Source organism: Protopterus annectens, chromosome 2.part0, assembly GCF_019279795.1.
Source record: "Protopterus annectens isolate FY-2018-M chromosome 2.part0, PAN1.0, whole genome shotgun sequence".
NCBI lineage: Eukaryota > Metazoa > Chordata > Ceratodontiformes > Protopteridae > Protopterus > Protopterus annectens.
The window spans coordinates 935,946,488-935,959,899 of record NC_056728.1 but is presented as its reverse complement, the minus strand read 5'-3'; the positions used below and the strand labels follow the sequence as shown (position 1 = coordinate 935,959,899).

Sequence of the window (13,412 nt, the reverse complement as noted above, 5' to 3'; positions counted from 1 at the left end):
AGTAGTGGAGGTAGTATAGTTGGGTTAATAGTCTGGGGGGGGGGGGTATTAGTCTGGATTAGAACAAGGCAAAGCCAGTGCAAATTTAAGTGGAATTTGAGCACAGTCTTGAAAAGGCTGCTGGAAGGTAGTGTAGTTATAGAGGGTGGAAGATTGTTCCAAAGTTTAGATATGATAAATGAAAATATGGCTTTTCCTGCTGAGTTTTTGGGTTTGATAACAGTGAGTTGATTTTTGTTGCTTGATCTTAGGGGCCTAGTGGAGAGATAGGGTTGGAGACTGGTTTGAAGGGAAGGGATATTATGGGGTGGTTAATAAGTTTGAGCGAGGGTGAGTTGATTAAAGTGAAGGAGTTGTGGGAGTTCTAGCCAGTTTAGTTCTTTAAGGGAGATACAATGATGGCTGTGGTAGGAGGTTCCAGTGGCAAATTTAGCAATTTTGTTGTAACAAGCCTCCAGCTTGTGTAGGTCTGTCTGTCTAAGGTTGGTAAGTATGGGGGATGCATAGAATAGGGTGGAGATAAGCTGGGAATTGGCTATGGAGATTCTAGCCGCCTTGGTTAGGAATTAGCGGCTTTGATATAATGCACCAATTTTCTTTTGAACTTTTTTTATTGTTTGAGATGTGGGTGTCAAATCTAAGTTTGTTGTCAAGTTTCCACACTTGAGTAACTTTGTGTGTTCTGATGGAGAGATGATGGTATTGTGTTTGGCAAGAATGTTGAAGTGGGGGGTGTTTTGGGTGGCTTTGTAAGGTTGGAACAGGAGAAGTTTTGTCTTACTTGGGTTGAGTAGGAGCTGAGCATTGGATAGCCAGCTTTCTACAGAAGTGAATGATTCCTGTATGATTTGTTGTAGTTCTGGTAGAGTGGTGGCAGAGCAGATGAGAGTAGAGTCATCTGCATACTGTATAAGAGATGCTTGTGTGGTGGCAGTATGTAGTTTGTTCATGAAAAGTGAGAATAGCAGAGGGCCAAGGATAGACCCTTGGGGAACTCCGAGAGTAACTGGGAAGTGAGGTGATAGGTTATCATCCCAGATTACTGATTGCTGGTGTCTGTGTAGATAGCTGTGGAACCAGTTGCAGGCTGATTCTGAGAAGTAGAGGTTGGGGAGAGTAGTAGCTCATGAGATACCATGTCAAAGGCCTTTGAGAGATTTAGAAATACGGCAGTAGAGGAGAGGCCATTGTTTTTGTGATGAAGTACAGTGTTGGTGAAGGAGAGCAGAGGTAGTGCTGTGATATGGCCTAAAACCATGTTGGGTTTTGGAGAGGAGATTATTAGCTAGGAGGTAGTTGGAGACCTGGGTGTTGATACATCTTCCAAGTATCTTGGAGAGAGGGGAGAGGATAGCAATGGGGTGGTTGGTAGATGGAGAGGTCAGTGGAGGGGGTGTCTTTGTGGAGGGGAATGATGTGGGATATTTTCTATATCGAGGGAACATAGCCTTTTGTTATGGAATTTTCAAGTATTCAGAGGGGAAGGTTGTCAGCTGCGAGTTTGGTGAGTTTAAGATTTGACAATATTCTTTTTATGTTGGAGGTAGGTACTGAGATGAAAAAGAAAAGAGGAGTGGGGGGTTTAGGGTTAGGATTTGGGGGGACTGTTGTAGGGAAGTGTTTGTTTAGAGATGTTATAGTTTCAGTGAAGTGTTTTTTGAAGGATTCAGCAATACTGTTGGAGGAGGGGGGAAATGTACAGCTGGGGGGTATCAACCTTCCCTGGGTGGAGGATAGTGTTAATAGTGGACCAGAATTGCTTAGAGTTGTGGTTGGTAGAGTTTAGGGTGGATTTATAGTAGAGGGATTTGTCTAATTTTATTTGCTTTTTTGCTTTACTGCACAGTTCAAGGAATGATTGCCTATCTGAATTATTTTTTGTTAGTCGCCAGTGCTTCCAGGCCTTCTCTCTGGATTTCATTAGGGTTCTGGTGGTCTTTTGTAACCATGGGGCATGCCTGGATCTGACTTTGGCATTTCTTACAGGAGCATGGGTGTTTAGGATGGAGAGGAAGGTACTGTTGAAGAAGTGGACAGCCTCATCTAGGTTGAGGTATTTTAGTGGTGACCAGTTAATTTTTTGCAGGGAGGAGATGAAGTAGCTGGGGTTGAAGTTGGACTTGGATAATAGGCTTGAGACTGTTTGTGTGGTGCCGAATTAGGAAAGTGGGGAAGTGGTCACTAAGACTGTCAGGTAAGCAGCCTGCTAGGTAAGAGTGAGGGGCTTTGCTGACTAGGATCTGGTCAAGTAAGGTATGGTTGTTAGGGTTTTTGTTGATTCGGGTAGAGGATTGGATGAGTTGAGTGAACCCATGGAGATTAAGATGAATGGTTGGGAGATTGTTATTGCAGGATAGCCAGTTGATGTTAAAGTTGCCGAGAATTATGGTTTCCTGGGGTAGAGATAGAGTAGCCCAGCTCAATAGATTTTCTAGGGGTGTAATATTTTGCCCTGGTGGGAAATAGCATACTATGATATTGATTGTTTTGTTTGGATTTCGTTTAAGATTGGCATAAAGGATTTCTTCATTGTTGTGGTGAGGGGCAGATGTGTTTAGGAGTTGAATATTGAGGTGGTGGTTAAATATCAATGCTACACCACCTCCTTTTTTGGACAATCTGTCTATGTGAAGGATGATGTATTCGAGTGGAAGTATTTCCTCACTTTTGATGTGAGGTTTGAGCCAGGTTTCAGTATGGAAGAGACTATCTGGGGAATATATGCTTATGGTGGCACGTAGTTCTTGGATTTTATTGCATATGCTTCTGATGTTTAGGGACTTTATAAGTAGGTATGTTGTTTTTTTGTTGGCTAGCAATTGAGTTGTGGGGGGGGGTTGCTTGGACTAGGGTTTGTGGCTGGGTTGGATTTGGGAGGACCAGGGTTTGGATGGATGTCTCCAGCGAACGCTAGTTTATTAGAGGGTGTTTAGGATATGTTTTATATACATAGTAAATTGCTTATGGTATCTTAGGGATATTTTATTTTTGAGTGGGTTAGGTGTTTGGTAATAGAGTGTGTGTATTGGGAGGATGTTTTTGCTGGCAGGGGTTGTGTAGTTATAGTGTAAATGTTTGAGGGAGGGTGTTGAGAGAGTATAGTGGTAGTTGTTGGAGCATGTGACTGTGGAGTCTTGGTAGGATGTAATGTGAGCTAGAACTACGCAGGTTAGGATTGTTATTATATTAGTAGCATGATTGTGTTGGATGTATGGGGAGGGGGTGACTAGTGGTGTAGCCTAATTGGTGGTAATTAGGGGTGGGGTTAAGGCTAGGAATAAATGTAGAAGTACTGGGGGCAGGTGGGTATAGGGGGCAGGGAGGGGAGCGAAGTGATCATAACAAACCGAGCGGGCTAGAACCCCCCCCCCAGGCTAAAGATTGCAGGGTAAGTGTCTAAATAGCCAAATTGTTAGGCGTTATTAGCTGAAATCAGGTCTATAAATTGTTTCTCCCTACTAGATTGTGTCCTTTCTGGGTAGATACCTAGTTTGAAGCAGACAAAAAGTGGCAGTTTAAGTACCTTTTTGCCTCTATTTTACAAGAGGGCAATTCCAGTGTATATACTGGGTTACCTTTATTTCGCCTAGAGCTTTATCTTGGTTTACGGATAAGTAAAAAGAAAAAGCTTAACTGGGGAATGTATTTACAGCTGATGGGGGGGTGGGGAGCAGCTGCTGTCCCTAGCCATGGGTAGAGCCTTTTATTTCTGCTTTAGACCAGGTACTTTCTACAGTAGCAGGCTAAGAGGCAAACTTAGCTAGATACCTACAGTAACTTATTTTCTTTTTACAGCCCTTGAGTCCTTGTGGCTGGTTTCTTCACTGCAGATGCGGTCAATGGCCAAGGATTCAGCAAGTAGGGGACTGAGAGAGAACCCGTTCGCAAGGACAGTAGTCAAGTCACTTATTTTCTTTTTAAAGCCCTTGAGTCCTTGTGGCTGGTTTCTTCACTGCAGATGTGGTCAATGCTTTTCCTTTGTCTAGCTAGTGTACTTTACAATCACCTTTATTGTATTTGACGTTATTATTTAACTGATTGCTATTATTTTACTGCATTTAAAGTAAGTTTGGCGAAAAAATCCTCTGTCTTCTCTAAGCATTGCTTTCTAAGCTGCTTGTATTGAAATCACCTTACTGTGATGTAGCCAGGGAATAAGTTGTTTTGTTGTTGCATTGCACTTGAGGGTTTCTTTTTGCTTTGTTTTTACATTAAAAGGTCAAAGTATGATTAAAGTTCATGAAATTATTATTGCTTCAATCTTTGTCAGCCAGAAGTACACATTCACATTTTATATATATATATATATATATATATATATATATATATATATATATATAGTTATCGATCTCTCTCTCTCTCTCTATATATATATATATATATATATATATATATATATATATATGTGTGTGTGTACAAATATATATAGCTATCAAGCTATATATATGTGTGTGTGTGTGTACAAACATATATATATATATATATATATATATATATATATATATATATATATATATGTATGTATGTTTATACTGATTTCACCGGTCTGAGCTGGAAATTTCTTTTGGAAAGCTCATTGTGTGCTTACCTGATTAGGCCTTACCATATGTGTATATATATATATATATGTACATAAAAATATATATATATATATATATATATATATATATATACACATATACACATTTATATATATATATATATATATATATATATATATATATATATATATATATATATAGCGTAAAACTTCCTTTTTTCTGATTGTATATAAGCCTTGGATTTGTGAGAAGCTATACTTAATGCAAATATGCATTCACCAGAAGTTGAAATTTTCCTATAAAAGTCACCTTGGAACTTTACCTAATCCCATGTGACTCACAGGGCAACTAGTTTGCATGATGAGCAGCACTTACACATTTAGTTGGGACAGTTTACGTCTACCTTACCTTATTATAGCACACAGGACTATCATTGCTCGGAGAGTATCTGGTTTGGGCACTGGGCAGCATCGCTGGTTAGGTTAACTACAGATTACACAAAGTAAGTACTCTTCCCTCATCCAGTTACAAACACCTTCCACTCCTATCTCTTAAAAGTACACATTAGGACCTGCAGTCATGGATGAGCACTTTCCTGCTATCTCTGCATCCATTTTGATGGACATGGTCATCCTGAGGCAATGTAGCAATTGCCTTATTGTACACTGAAAATCACTCAGTTCTTGAATGGGCAAATACAGTTTGAGAGATGTAATTACACATTGTCACTGGATTCCAGGCTCTAAAAGACAGACACAGAGCAACAAGCAGGTTGTCAGTGACTCACACACATCACTCACTGTACCCACAAAGGACCACAGACATCAGCCCACATATGCGGTGGTGGTCATATGTAACTTACCCAAACTTCAAAGGCCTCTCAGGTGCAGTCCATAGAAACTCTGCATGTACACAAACAAGGCAATTCCATCACAACACATAAAACCACATCTCATTGTGTCTCAACTACCAAGCCCATACAGTTAGAAACTCTACAACACAATATTCTGGTCATGGGCAACTCCATTGTGATACACACTAATGTCCCTCTTACTAGGCTGAAATAGGAGACGTTTTCAGTTAGTTGCCTGCCAGGAGCCAGGATCAGCCAGATTACACAAGCACTCTGGGCACTTACCCCCAAGTATCAGTATAACTCACTCATAGCCCATATGGGCATGGTCTGAAACGTACCTTGAAGTATATGAAGGGAGAAATTATTGAGCTCTCAAAATGTGCCGCAGATAGGTAGGAGCCTAGCACTGAGTAGTATTCTAACATCTTCAAGAATGATGCCACAATACCAGCAGAAAATGATCAACTTTAATGATTGGCTTGGCTACTAGTATCATTACAAAGAGGTCTGATACTTGTCAGTCTGGGAGGACACAGCTGACATGCCACACTATTTTGCCAATGATGGTCTTCACCTGTCACCTCTAGGCTTTTGGATATTGGCCAAAACATTATCTACCCCTGTAGTGCCTTTTTTAGGAATTGCCAAACGTACAAACCTTCCAACATAACAAAAGCTACTTGGGACAAGCTAAAGGTGTTACTGCTCAATGCTGGGAGCCTAAACAAGAAACTGCACTCCCTAGAAGCTCTCCTCATCTGGAGAATGCTGACACCTGTGCAGTTTCTGAAATATGTTCAAAGCCATGGAAAGCACTCCAGAAGTGCATAGCTATAATGCCTTTCCTATATTCCAACCACCCACTGAACATGAAAGAGCAAAACATGGAGGTGTATCTATCTACATAAAGGATAACACACCTCAAGGCTGGTCATACAATGTGGCTTGCTTGAGCTATCCATGTCCAACTAACCATGGGCAAAATCCATTAGCATATCTTTGCTAGCTATGGGTCCCTCATTATGAACCAGAAAACTAGAATCACTTACCATCCAACCGAATACCATAGTCTTGGATGATTTTAACTACTCTTCCATTAATTGGGAGGCATACATGACCACTAACTTGCAGGCCCAAAGATTTCTCTACCTTGTAAATTCAAATGCCCTGGAGAAACTAGTCTGCACTTTCACTAGCGAAACAATTATCATAGATCTGGTACTCACAAATAAAGGAGAGTGTTGCGCACCCCCCCCCCCCCGCACACACACCCCCTGATGTCCTCTCTGGTAAGTTCAGATCACAAAGAGTCTCCCTTGAACTAAAGGTAAAACTAGTACCCCACCTTACCCCAAAAACGTTTTGAACTTCTCTAATGTAAATTACTCCCTATTAAGGAATGGCATAGCTAGTTTCCAAGCTCCACCAAATCCAGAAAACACAGAAACCTATGCAGAGGCATACACAAAAGCCCTGTATGACTATATAAACAACTGCATAGAAATGGCAATACCAGACCGAAATAAACCCCGGTCAAACTGCAAAATCAAGCCACCCTGGTTGACCTCTGGTCATGTACAGGCTGTACAACATAACAAAGAAAATCCTGTCAAGAAGTAACAGGGAACGTGCACAACAGAGCAAAAGTCCATCATTAGTTTAAACAAGTGATTCAGGGAACTAGTCAGGTCTCTGAAAGCAGACTTTGAGGTAAAAATAGCCTCCAAAGCTAAGTATAACTATAAGGCATTTTTCAGTTATCTTCCGAGTCTTAAGGGCAACTCTCAGCAATGCGCAGAATCAGTTGTAGATGGCATCACCTATACTCAGCCAGAAGAGGTAGTAAATCTGGCAGATAAATTCAGCTCAGATTTCACCTCCTCATCACCCCCAGTTCTCCCCCAAGAAATACCCTCCACCACTCTACTGCTAATTATCATGAAAGAATAGGTTGCCACTGCATTCTCTTAAGCTGTTTAAGAGGCAACCTGGTATATCGTCAGGTCCCATTGAAGCCATGTTTTTAGCTCTAATCAGGACTTATCAAGACCATTAGGATCTCTATTTAACTACAGCCTATGGACTGACTTTATCTGCTAGCAAACCACTTGGCCCAGCAACACACAAAAGCCAATGCTGGAAGCAAACCAGAACAATACGAAAAAAAATAGCAGGGCTACCACGACCGTCAGCATAAACTTTTATTAAAAGAATGGATAAGCGTTTTCATGTTTTTATAAGCTTCTTCAAATCCATTCATAAAACCAAAAATAACAGCCTTTAAAAATAGATATTGCCCCAATCACAAAACAGAATAAAAATGCAACCAATGGGATTAGGAATTTAATTTCCTCCCTTTCAGGGCTGGTTTTAAACAAACACTAACATTAATCCATGAATACTTATCTGCTTGCTATCTAAGAATCCACTTTAATAACATTTTTTCTATATAATTATTTAAATCCCCACCTCTAGGATTTGCTTGCTCACATTGTAAAGCTCTAAAAAAATTTATGTCCATTATTTTCCTTAATATGCTTATCGAATGCATTCTTCATATTCTTCACTTTAACATCATTCATACGTCTTAAAATCCTTTCTTAAAAATTTTTCAGTTTTTCCAACATAAAAATATGCAAATATCACATGTAGCTAGATAAACAATATGCAAAGTTTGACAATCTGCATAAAACCTAGGTTCAAAAGTAAATTCAAATAAGGGATTCTTAAATATCTGTTGTTTTCAAAATAACTCTTCAGTCTTTACACCTTCAACAAGGAAATGTTCATAGGTTCATACTAGGCTATCTGCCCTAGGGCATTTATAAGCCTAGCAAGAGTATGTTTGGCTTTCGCCACCCATTTTAAATTAATTTTGCTATGCCCTTTTTCGAGGTTAGTATACTGTGCCTCTGTCTAACAGTGACACTGAAGTGATACCCAGGGTAAACCTACGATCTCCCATCCACTTATCAAGATTCCTCTTGAGAGTCAATGAGGGACTCTGCCTAACCTGGACTGGGATTTTATTCCAGAGTGAAGGGAGCCTCTGGGTTATGAATCTGTCCCTCCAGCATGTCCTATTTATGAGGTTCAAGTCTCTCGAGCATGTAGCTCGATGGGATTTGGATTTTTTGAGGTGCAGCATGTCCCTTAATTCCGGGTTGGACATGGCTTTATACGTTAGGCACAGGTCGCCTCTGAGCAGGCGGTATGCCACTGAGTAGAGCTGGAGTTTCTTTAACCGGGCAGCATATGGCATCTGTTTGAGCCCTTTGATACTCTTGGTGAGGTGCTTTGGGGGTCTTTCCACTTGCTGCAGGTGTTTGGTAAGGTACATCCCAAAAGAGGCATTGTACTCAATTATGGGCCTGATGAGGGATGAGTAAAGAGGCACGATGACCTCCCCTAATCTAGATGTGAATCCCTTCATGATTAGGTGGGCTATATAAAATGTTTTTCTAACCACTTTGGCCACGTGGTTGTCAAATGAGAGATTGCTATCAACTTGGGTCCCCAGGTCCCTAATTACTTCTTCTGTACTTAATGGATTACCACCTATGTGGTAATTTCTGGGCACTTTGTTTTTGCCAAAGGGGATGACTATACATTTTTTGGCATTTAGCTTGAGGCCATGGCTCTGGCACCAGCTGTCTGTTTCTATGAGGCCCTTTTGGAGGATGCTTGTGTCAGCTGGAGAGTCTATTATGGCGCCCAGTTTGCAGTCATCTGTGAACTTGGTCAGCCACAGTCCTTCTGTGTTGGCCTGTACCTCCGAGAAATATATACCGAACAAGAGAGGTCCCAGGACTGAGCCTTGTGGGACGCCACTTGTAACTGGTTTGGAGTCTGACATGGCTCCAGCAATTCTAACCATGTGGGTTCTGTCCTTGAGCCAGTTTGCAACCCATCTAGTGACATAGGGGTTTATATTTAAGCTGGTGAGCTTATCTATAATGCCCGAGTGGGGTATTGTATCGAAGGCTTTTGCGAGGTCCAGGTAGGCTGTGTGGACCACCTTCCCTTCATCAATGGCCTTGGTTACTGTTTCAAAGAAGTCGACCAGGTTTAAGAGACAGGATCTGCCCTTAACAAAGCCGAACTGGGTAGGATCCAGTGTCTGTAGGTCCCCAATATCCTTATTTATGAGGTCCATGATGATCCTTTCCATAGCTTTGCAGACCAAGCTAGTCAGGCTTATGGGGCGATATTTTCCAGGGTCCGTTGAGGCACCACCTTTGTGGAGAGGGACCACTGTTGTACGCCACTCTTTGGGTACATATCCTGTAGTAAGGCTGAGATTGAACAGTAGTTTTATGTTTGGGTTTAGCTCTTCTTGGAGTTCATGTAGGACGCAGCCCGGGACACCGTTTGGTCCCATTGATGCTGTGTTTTTTGCTTTGGAGAGGACAGATCTTACCTGAGCATCTGAGATGTCAGGGGGCAGCACTCTGCTGGGATAGATATTTGCCCTTTTGGTGGGGAGGGGGGGGGAGAAGTTTGCTCTGAACCTGTCAGCTAGGATGTTGGCAATGTCTGTGGGTTCGGTGTATTTTTTGTCATTTTGGACTAATTCTGAGCATATCTGGGAATCCCCACCCAGGTTCCTAACATAACTAAAGAAAGTCTTGTGATTATTCTTAGTGTCCTGTGCAATTTTTGTCTCGAAGCTGGCCTTAGACGATTTTATGAATGCCCTTAGTTTTTTGCTAATACTGATCAGAGATGCCTTCCCTTTTTGGGATTTTGCTCTATCATGAAGTAGCTTCCTCCTTCTATTGTATAGTTTGTTTATGGCTGGGGTCCACCAGACAGGACATCTGCCTTTGGAGGATTGGGTCTTGGTTTTATTTGGGATTGCATGATCCATGCATTCCTGAAGGTGTTCATAGAATGCATTTATAAAGGATTCTGCGGTCTGGGCCATATTTTCCACAGGCCCGGGGGCTTTGAAGGATTCCACCTCGGTTTTGAGGAGTGTGAAATTTGCTTTAGAGAAGTTTTCACTGTGGTTTTCTGGGCAGGGGGTGGGGTCGGGATGTGAATATCCAGTGAGATCAGTTTATGGTCTGATCTTACCAGTGAGGGATACACTTCTAGTCTGGTGCATAGAGTCCCCATGTTGGTGATGATCAGGTCCAGTATGTTTTCCCCTCTTGTGGGAGTGGTAACAAGTTGTTCCATAGCATTTGAGTTTATGAATTCTAGGAACCTTTGGGCTAGGGTGTTGGAGCTAGAGTAATGCTCCCAGTCTATGTTTGGGTAGTTGAAGTCGCCCAATATAATGGTGTTTGGAGAGACCTTCATATTTTCCAGTGTTCTCAGGAAGGCCGAGTGGGGTTCCTGGGTTTGGGAGGAAATGTGCCTGTTTTCCTATCTTATTTTGTTGTGGTTTTTTAAAATTGCAGAACAAATCCTTAAAACTACTACAATTCTTATAACTAAATCTTGGCTTGCATCCTACAATATCTACTGTCCTAAAGTCTACAGTTAATAACCACCAGTTATTAAGTATGATATTACATATAGAGTCCACATCACTGGTAAACATAGTTATAAATCTCAAACCACAGTACGTTGAGGTCTTTTTCTCATGGCCAGTGTTCTTGCCTCTATGGCCATCAGAATAATAATGTTTTGCCACACTCCACCTAGTTTTTTGCCTGATAGAGTAGAGGATAGTAACAGTCACCCCTCTGCATAAAGGAGGACCATCTACTTTCCCAGGAAATTACAAACCCATAAGTTTGACTAGTCTTTAAGGCCATGAAAAGAATAATCATGTACCTGATAAATAATGACACAGCAAACTTACAAACACTGGACTCAATCCAATTCGGCTTTGTCAAGGTCAGGTCATGCCTACTGAATCTATTTGATTGCTTTGAGAAAGTCATTAAAGCCATGGATGAGGGTAAAACAGTACATACCACCTACCTCCACCTGCCCAAGGCATTTCACACAATTCCGTACTCAAGTATTATAAATAAAATCACAAAACTGGACATAAATCTCTACACCACCAGATGGATAGCCAGTGTGGCTCATAAATGGGACACGTGGTTAAAGTGGATGAATATGGATCCAGCAAGAAGCCAGTTACTAGTGGTATGCCCTGGGACTCAGTGCTGGGACCACTCCTGTTCAGAATATACTTCTTGGACACCAAGGCCAATGTGGAAGACCTCTGGATGACAAAGTTTGACAGCGAATGCAAGCTGGGGGGAATCATTGAATCTCCCTATGATGTAGATATCCTTCAGCAGTAGAGTCTAGGTCAGACAAGTGACTGGCCTAGATGTGAAAAAATGCATTATCATACACTTTGGGAAGTCAAATACCCCTGAAAATTACAACATCAATAGCACACCCCTAAGAGTAGACTCATAGGTGAGAGATCTAGGTACACAGATAGCAGCTGTGTGTCCACAGTGGTGAGGGAGTCCTTCTATGTTTCACAACTTATAAGTAAAGGTATGGTATCCAGATCCAGGGAAATTACCTGGCCCTCATTAGACCAATAATCAGGTACAATATACTATGTGGCATGTACTTGACTAGACACTTAAAGCAGCTGGAATGACCTCAGAGGTTCCTTACAAAGTAAATATAAGGTGCAAGTAACATGTCTTGTGTGGATAGACTAAAAGGCCTATCCCTTTACTCTGTATCCTATGACTTTAAAGTGGTGATGTATGCATGAATTACAAGGCACAAATCCTAACCATTGGAGCTGCTACACATTCACAAGTTAAACAGCATGAGGGTCACCTGATGAAGGAAACTAAACTTAGTCAGTTTACCCCTTCTTTGGAACAGAGCCCTTCCCTGGCCCTCTTCAAACACAGTTTGGATCAGTGGATGGGAAATCACAAAATCATACCTGGGGTAAGTGCCTGTGTTCCTTATGGACACGGGCAATCTATAACATACTCAAAGAATAGGCACAAACCCATGTAATCCTCTTGGAGCCATGTTGAGTAGGGGACAGGGGTTCTTCCTGCAGGAGATTGTTTAGTAATTGTTTTTTTGAATACATTTTCAAGTATTTTTTTTGGGGTTGAGTAAGATTGCTATAGGTCTAAAGTTATTAATGTCTGTTGAATTTCCTTTCTTGTGCAGAGAGATAATGTGCGACTTTTTCCAGAGAGGAAACATGGGATTCCTGGATTAGCCTGTTATATTAATAAGACATATAAGTAAAGCTGGTGGTGGAATACAGAACACCAGGAAGCTATCAAAAGAGAGAAGGAGCAAAGGAAAAAGTGGTGAACAGAAAAGATGGACCAGACTATTTATTTATGCATTTATTTATTTTTATTTGTAGTTTAACCGGGAAAGTCCATTGGGCCTAGATGAGGCCTTTTTCAATGGAGGCCTGGGGAGAAAAACTATATATATATATATATATATATATATACACACACATACATACACACACACACACACACAATATTAATAAAATACAGAGAATTAATACATGATTCAATTAAAGTTATAACAAATGTAAATTGGCATGAATTTAAAAAATTGTATGTACATACATTATTAAAGAAAGACAAGTAGTACAGGACGCATGTAGAGTAATATACAAAAACAAAGCTGACAGAAATTTAAAGCAAAGTTTGCACAACTTGGGTTTCATTTAAGCATTTAATGTAATGGTTACAGTAGCAATGGCTTGATTTAGCATACAGTAGTAGTGGATTAGAACAAGATGAAATAAGCATATTGTTAGGTATGAAAAGTTAATGTTAGTGTGGTGTAGGGTACAAAGGGAGTAAATGGTGTGAGAGAAGAGGAAGGAGGAAACATGGGAAATATTAGGAAGAAGAAGTTATAAGATGGAGAATGGGTGAGAAAAGTGTAGCTAGAGTTAATGGGAGAGAGGAGATTAAATGAAAAGGGGGAAGGAGAGAAAGTTAGGTGGAATGAGAGCAGGAGCATTCCCAAGTAGGAGAGATAGGAATGGAGCAATATTTTAAATAGACTTAAAGGAATACTGCTTGGTTAGC

General features: G+C 40.9%; 1 protein-coding gene across 1 annotated transcript in view; it reads left to right on the top strand.

The window, feature by feature from the left end:
* RUFY3 (RUN and FYVE domain containing 3) overlaps positions 1-13,412 on the top strand; it is a 1,044,108-nt gene that overhangs the window by 797,720 nt on the left and 232,976 nt on the right. The gene's annotated exons all lie outside the window — the stretch shown is intronic.